Source organism: Macrobrachium nipponense, chromosome 48 (assembly GCF_015104395.2).
Source record: "Macrobrachium nipponense isolate FS-2020 chromosome 48, ASM1510439v2, whole genome shotgun sequence".
NCBI lineage: Eukaryota > Metazoa > Arthropoda > Malacostraca > Decapoda > Palaemonidae > Macrobrachium > Macrobrachium nipponense.
This window is the reverse complement of record NC_087223.1, coordinates 14,815,920-14,821,284: the sequence shown is the minus strand read 5'-3', so window position 1 is coordinate 14,821,284 and position 5,365 is coordinate 14,815,920. Positions and strand designations below refer to the sequence as shown.

Sequence of the window (5,365 nt, the reverse complement as noted above, 5' to 3'; positions counted from 1 at the left end):
AGGAGCTGATACGTAGGCCACATTATATTCTAATGAGATGAATGGACTACATTAGAGAGGAGGATGGTAGCTGTATACCAGGTAGGGCAGATGACATGCCTGACAACCAAGAAAATGCCATACGCTGATCTCTGCAAGTAAATATAAGAAACAAGGACAAAGAAAGCAGTAAAAAGAATAGAACAGTAACTGAGAAATGAAGAAGTCAGTGAGACTTAGATGGAAAAGTTTTATATATACATATATGATTATAATCACTTTAGCACGTGATTCGTTCATCACACATATCCACAGGTGAAAAATAATAGACAGGACTTGAAAATAAAGCCGAAACCGGTCAGGACCTACAACCTGTCTATTATTATATATTATATCTCTATATATATATATATATATATATATATATTATATATCTATATAGATATATATATATATATACTATATATATATAATATATATATATATATATATATATATATATTAATTATATATATATATATATATTATATACAGTCCCCAGTCCCCGGGTTACGACGGGGGTTCCGTTCTTGAGACGCGTCGTAAGCCGAAAATCGTCGTAAGCTGGAACGACGCTTGGAAATATGTCTTAAACTAATAAAAAGTTATAAAAACCTTACTTGTAATCCTTTGGTTACACTACATGTTGTTTCCTGTAGTTTTATGTACAACCTGGAGTTATTTTTCATAAAAGAATGCTGGTTCTTGAAGGTAAAAACTATTGTAATATCCTCTGGTGACACTACATTCTTGAAGTTTTATGTACAACCTGGAGTGATTTTGCCAAATCTTGAGGGCTACAAGAACAGCTGATTACTATTTACGTATCATATAGACTAATTAAGTAAATGTATCTTTAAATAGGCTTATATATTAGTATCAACAAAACATTTCCTGCTATGAGTCAGAGGCCGTTTAATGAACAACACTTCTCTGTCCTATCTGTTCAGAAAATAAATGTTACGTCAATCCCCGAGACGGTGACCATTGTTGCCAAGGCGTCTCTCTCTCTCTCTCTCTCTCTGATCAAATTACACTGGAACTTTGACATACGATTGCCCTAATATACGAATGTTTTGGGAGATACAACAGAAAATTTGCGAAAATATAAGCTTTGATATACAACGAAATATTTGAGATACGATTTTGCGATGAGTGTTAAAGTTGTATAGGCGACCGATAAATGGCGTTCAGTCTGTTTGTTTGTTGGTGCTGCATGTTAACACGTCGTTGTTTAGTTCGTTGTATTTGCGCCTATTTTTCGTGTTGTTTTGTCTATTTTATTATTAACCATGGGTCTCAAAGCTAAAGACAAAGCAGGTGATAAGAAAAAACCGCCCAAGAAAAATGATTTCGATGGAAGCAAAACATGAAATTATAAGCAAAGCATAAAACCTTCCAAAGGCATCACATTATTTCTAAACTACAAACTGATTAAAATAAAAAAATAAAAATTAGTTTAGCAATGTTATTTCATTTGTGTTTATTACGTAGTTATTAGTGTACATACGTAAATAAAAAGAGAACAAATCGTTCCCTGCACCCGCCACCCTCCCCCCCCCCCACCTCTTTTTTTTTTTTTCCCCCTGCTGGCCTCACGTCATCTTTCGTTGTGGTAAGTAAAATTCCTTTCTTTTTTTTAATTGATTTTATTAACATTTATTATCATTTATCACATTGCTATGTTATTTTATCATTATGTGTGTTATTACTCGTTTATTTGTGTATAAATTGTGTAATATTATATGTAATTTAGCTGTGTTTAGGTGTGGTTTCATACCGCTAGAAACGGATTATTATACTTATTTCATTATTTTAAATGGGGAAAAAATGAAAAAATGCTTTGAGATACAACTGTGATGATACGACGATGGTAACGGAAACAAATTAAATTCGTATGTCAAGGTTCCAGTGTACTGGATAATGTCTCTCTTTGGATACTTCGATTTTGCAAATCTGAGCGGCTACAAGAACAGTTTGCTTACTATTTACGTATCATATAGACTAATAAAGTAAAGTAAACGTATCTTTAAATAGGCTTATATTATTAGTTATCAACAAAACATTTACTGGCATGAGTCAGAGGCCGTTTAAACGAAACGACACTTCTCTGTCCTTACTCGTGCCGTCGGGAAGACGCCTCTCTCTCTCTCTCTCTCTCTCTCTCTCTCTCTCTCTCTCCTCTCTCGCTCTCTCTCTCACTTCTCTCTCTCTCATTGTAATCTAACCAGAAACTTCGTTTTGTTATTATTACTGGAACAAGCTATGATTTTTTTCATTATTTGTGCTTTTTGGACTGTTATATGTAAACTTTGCGCACCGCAAGCTAGTATGTATTCATTCGCTCGGAAACTAGTTCCGCATATGAGGCGTCACTAAAAAACATAGAAAAAATACGACATAAAAAGTGTCGAAAATCATCATAACCTCAAAATTTTTGTTGTAATCTAACCAGAAACTTATTTTTTTTTTTTTTTTATTAATATACTGTGCTAAACTATAAAGGAGTTTTATCATAGTATGAAGTTTTTTTAAAACGCGTCGTTAACTCGGAGCGTCGGAAGCGTCAGCGTCGTAACCTCGGAACAAGCGTCGTAACCCAGGACGGATTTTTTCCATTGAATATTTAAGAAAAAGCGTCGTAACCTCGGAACGTCGTAAGCCGGAACCGTCGTAACCCGGGGACCGCCTGTATGATATATGTATATATATATATATATATATATATTATATATATATATATATATATATATATATATATATATATATATATATATATATGCATTTATATATATACATATATATATATGCATATATATATATGTATATATATATATTCTTAAGAGCCTTACGAATTTGTTCCCCAGATTTCCTGGAAAAAGAATTTGAACTAATTCGCAAGCAAACTTTCTCTTTACAAAGTATCCTGACCATATAATTGAGAAAGCAATTCAAAAAGCAAACGTAATTTTCTACCGACCCCTAAAGACAAGACCAGAGACACACCCAACAATAAAATAAAAATTCCCCTCCACCTGGAGACGATTAAGAGAGTAACTCACACCCTTGGGAAATCCAACCCTTTTGCATTTACTACCAACCCAATACCTTAGCCAAATCCCTGATTAACGTCCAACAAAAGACATCGCCCAAGACTCTGGGGTATATGAGATCCCATGCCAGGACTGTGACCAATCTTACATCGGATTTACAGGTAAATCACTTCCCCAGAGATTAATACAACACAAACGGTCAGTTAGGTATGGACAACAGAACGCGGCTATTTTCAATCCATATAAATTGGAACATAACCATAGAATAAACTGGAATATGTCACTGTAATTTATAGCAGCAACTGCCGGTACAAGAGTCAAATGATGGAATCGGCCTTAATAAAAGAGAAGCAGGTAATGAACATCTCAAAAGGGAATTGGACCTCGGACATCGTCGACGCAGTGTTCATTCAACCAACGCTTAAGAAGAGTAAAGGAAGATTATCAGCGGGGGTGACCTAAATTGGCTTACTTGTGGACGAATCTCTTGGTATAAATACCACCTTTTCTGTAAACTTTTCTCATTCATATAACCTGAAGAGAGAGACAGCAGTCTCTGAAATATAGTACTTTTCTCTCTACATTTTGGTGTTTTTATGGGCTCCTTTTATTAGATGGAATTCTGTTGTTACAGAACACTTCTACCAGTTCATATATATATACATATATATATATATTATTATATATAAATATATATATTATATATATATTATATATCTATATATATATATATATAACTATATATATATAATAGATATTTATATATATGCTTCAACAGCTGCTCACAAATAACGGCTACCCAGATGACATGATCCGCAGGCAAAGTTGTCAAAAGAGATTAGAGGCTTTCCATAACCTGACCCCGAGGGACAACACACAAGACAAAGACAAAGAAATAGTGATATACCATCAGATACCATACAACAAACACCACGAAAATGAAAGGAAAGCCATCCTTGGTATACTGCGAAGAGGAACCACCCCCCTAGTGCCATATAACAAAATAACAGCAAGAATTTACTGCAAACCAAAACTTACGGCCTCATTGGTAATGAAAAATAGTACGGCCCCATCGACGGAGAAAGAGGTTGAATCTGATATAGTATACAAGGTTGTCTGTGCTGACGAGCAATGTCAGTCCCCCCAAAAATGCTATATCGGACACAACCACTACACTCAAACGTCGCATGCAGGCCCACAGAAACCAAGGAGCCATTCAGTCAGCACTTTGTGGATACCCACAATAAAAAAAAACCATCCTTACAAGAACTTCTCACAAAACACCAAAATAATTCCACAAGGAAGGATCAACTAACAGCTCGTCGTTTATTGATACAGAAAAGCAGTCAGCAATCGCCATGGCCAACGCCCCAACCTTAACATCCAACGTTGAGGTCAGACCGATCCTTGCCCTCGTGTAGGAGGCAGCCCTTCACCGCGTGAAACAAAACCACCACGCGGACAGGAGCGGCAAACACTGACATTCAGTGAATTAAACATATATGTAATTAATATATATTTATGTATAATGTGTATATAATAACTTACTTTCAACTTTTTATATAATTTCTGTTGTTAACATATAAATTTATTTGTCTTATTTTATGTTTCACTATAGTCTTTTTTTTGTAAATACTTAAAACTAGGTATCTGGCAATTGTACTACCTTTCCGTCCTCATGACGTCACAAAACGCATGTAGGCTCATATTTGTATCAGTACGCTTGATAACGTCAATACGCATAGGTTGACGAAACAGCTGTACGTGTAAAAAATACTGGAGAGTAAATTGGAAGAACCCCATTATTGTGTCCATTAGTAACCTGAACAATGAAGTAAAGAAAGTAATTAGAAAATATGAAGCAATTTCAAAAGAGCTGGTTAACAGTGAAAAAAGCCATTCTATTCAATGAATGTTGATCCGCGAAAATTGTGCCCTAGAAGTATATATATATATATGCGTAGTATCATGATATATATAAATACATTATATATATATATATATATATATATATATATATATATATATATATGTGTGTGTGTGTGTGTGTGTGTGTGTGTGTGTGTGTGTGTGTGTGTGTGTGTGTGTGTGTGTGTGTGTGTGTAAATGGTGGATTGTGTGTTTTTTACAAAGTGATATTGAAAAATACAATGGAAAAAAAAAACATTGCAGTGAGAATAATTGACATTTTTTTCATATACACAAATTAAAGAAAACACTTTCAGAATTTTTCACTTCCGCAAATGGTCACACCTGTAGGACAAAGGTTGAAAAAGCCTGCGGTGAGAATAAGT

At 34.6% G+C, this 5,365-nt stretch overlaps 1 protein-coding gene across 1 annotated transcript in view; it reads left to right on the top strand.

Moving 5' to 3' along the window:
- LOC135205053 (actin nucleation-promoting factor WASL-like) overlaps positions 1-5,365 on the top strand; it is a 250,054-nt gene that overhangs the window by 140,038 nt on the left and 104,651 nt on the right. The gene's annotated exons all lie outside the window — the stretch shown is intronic.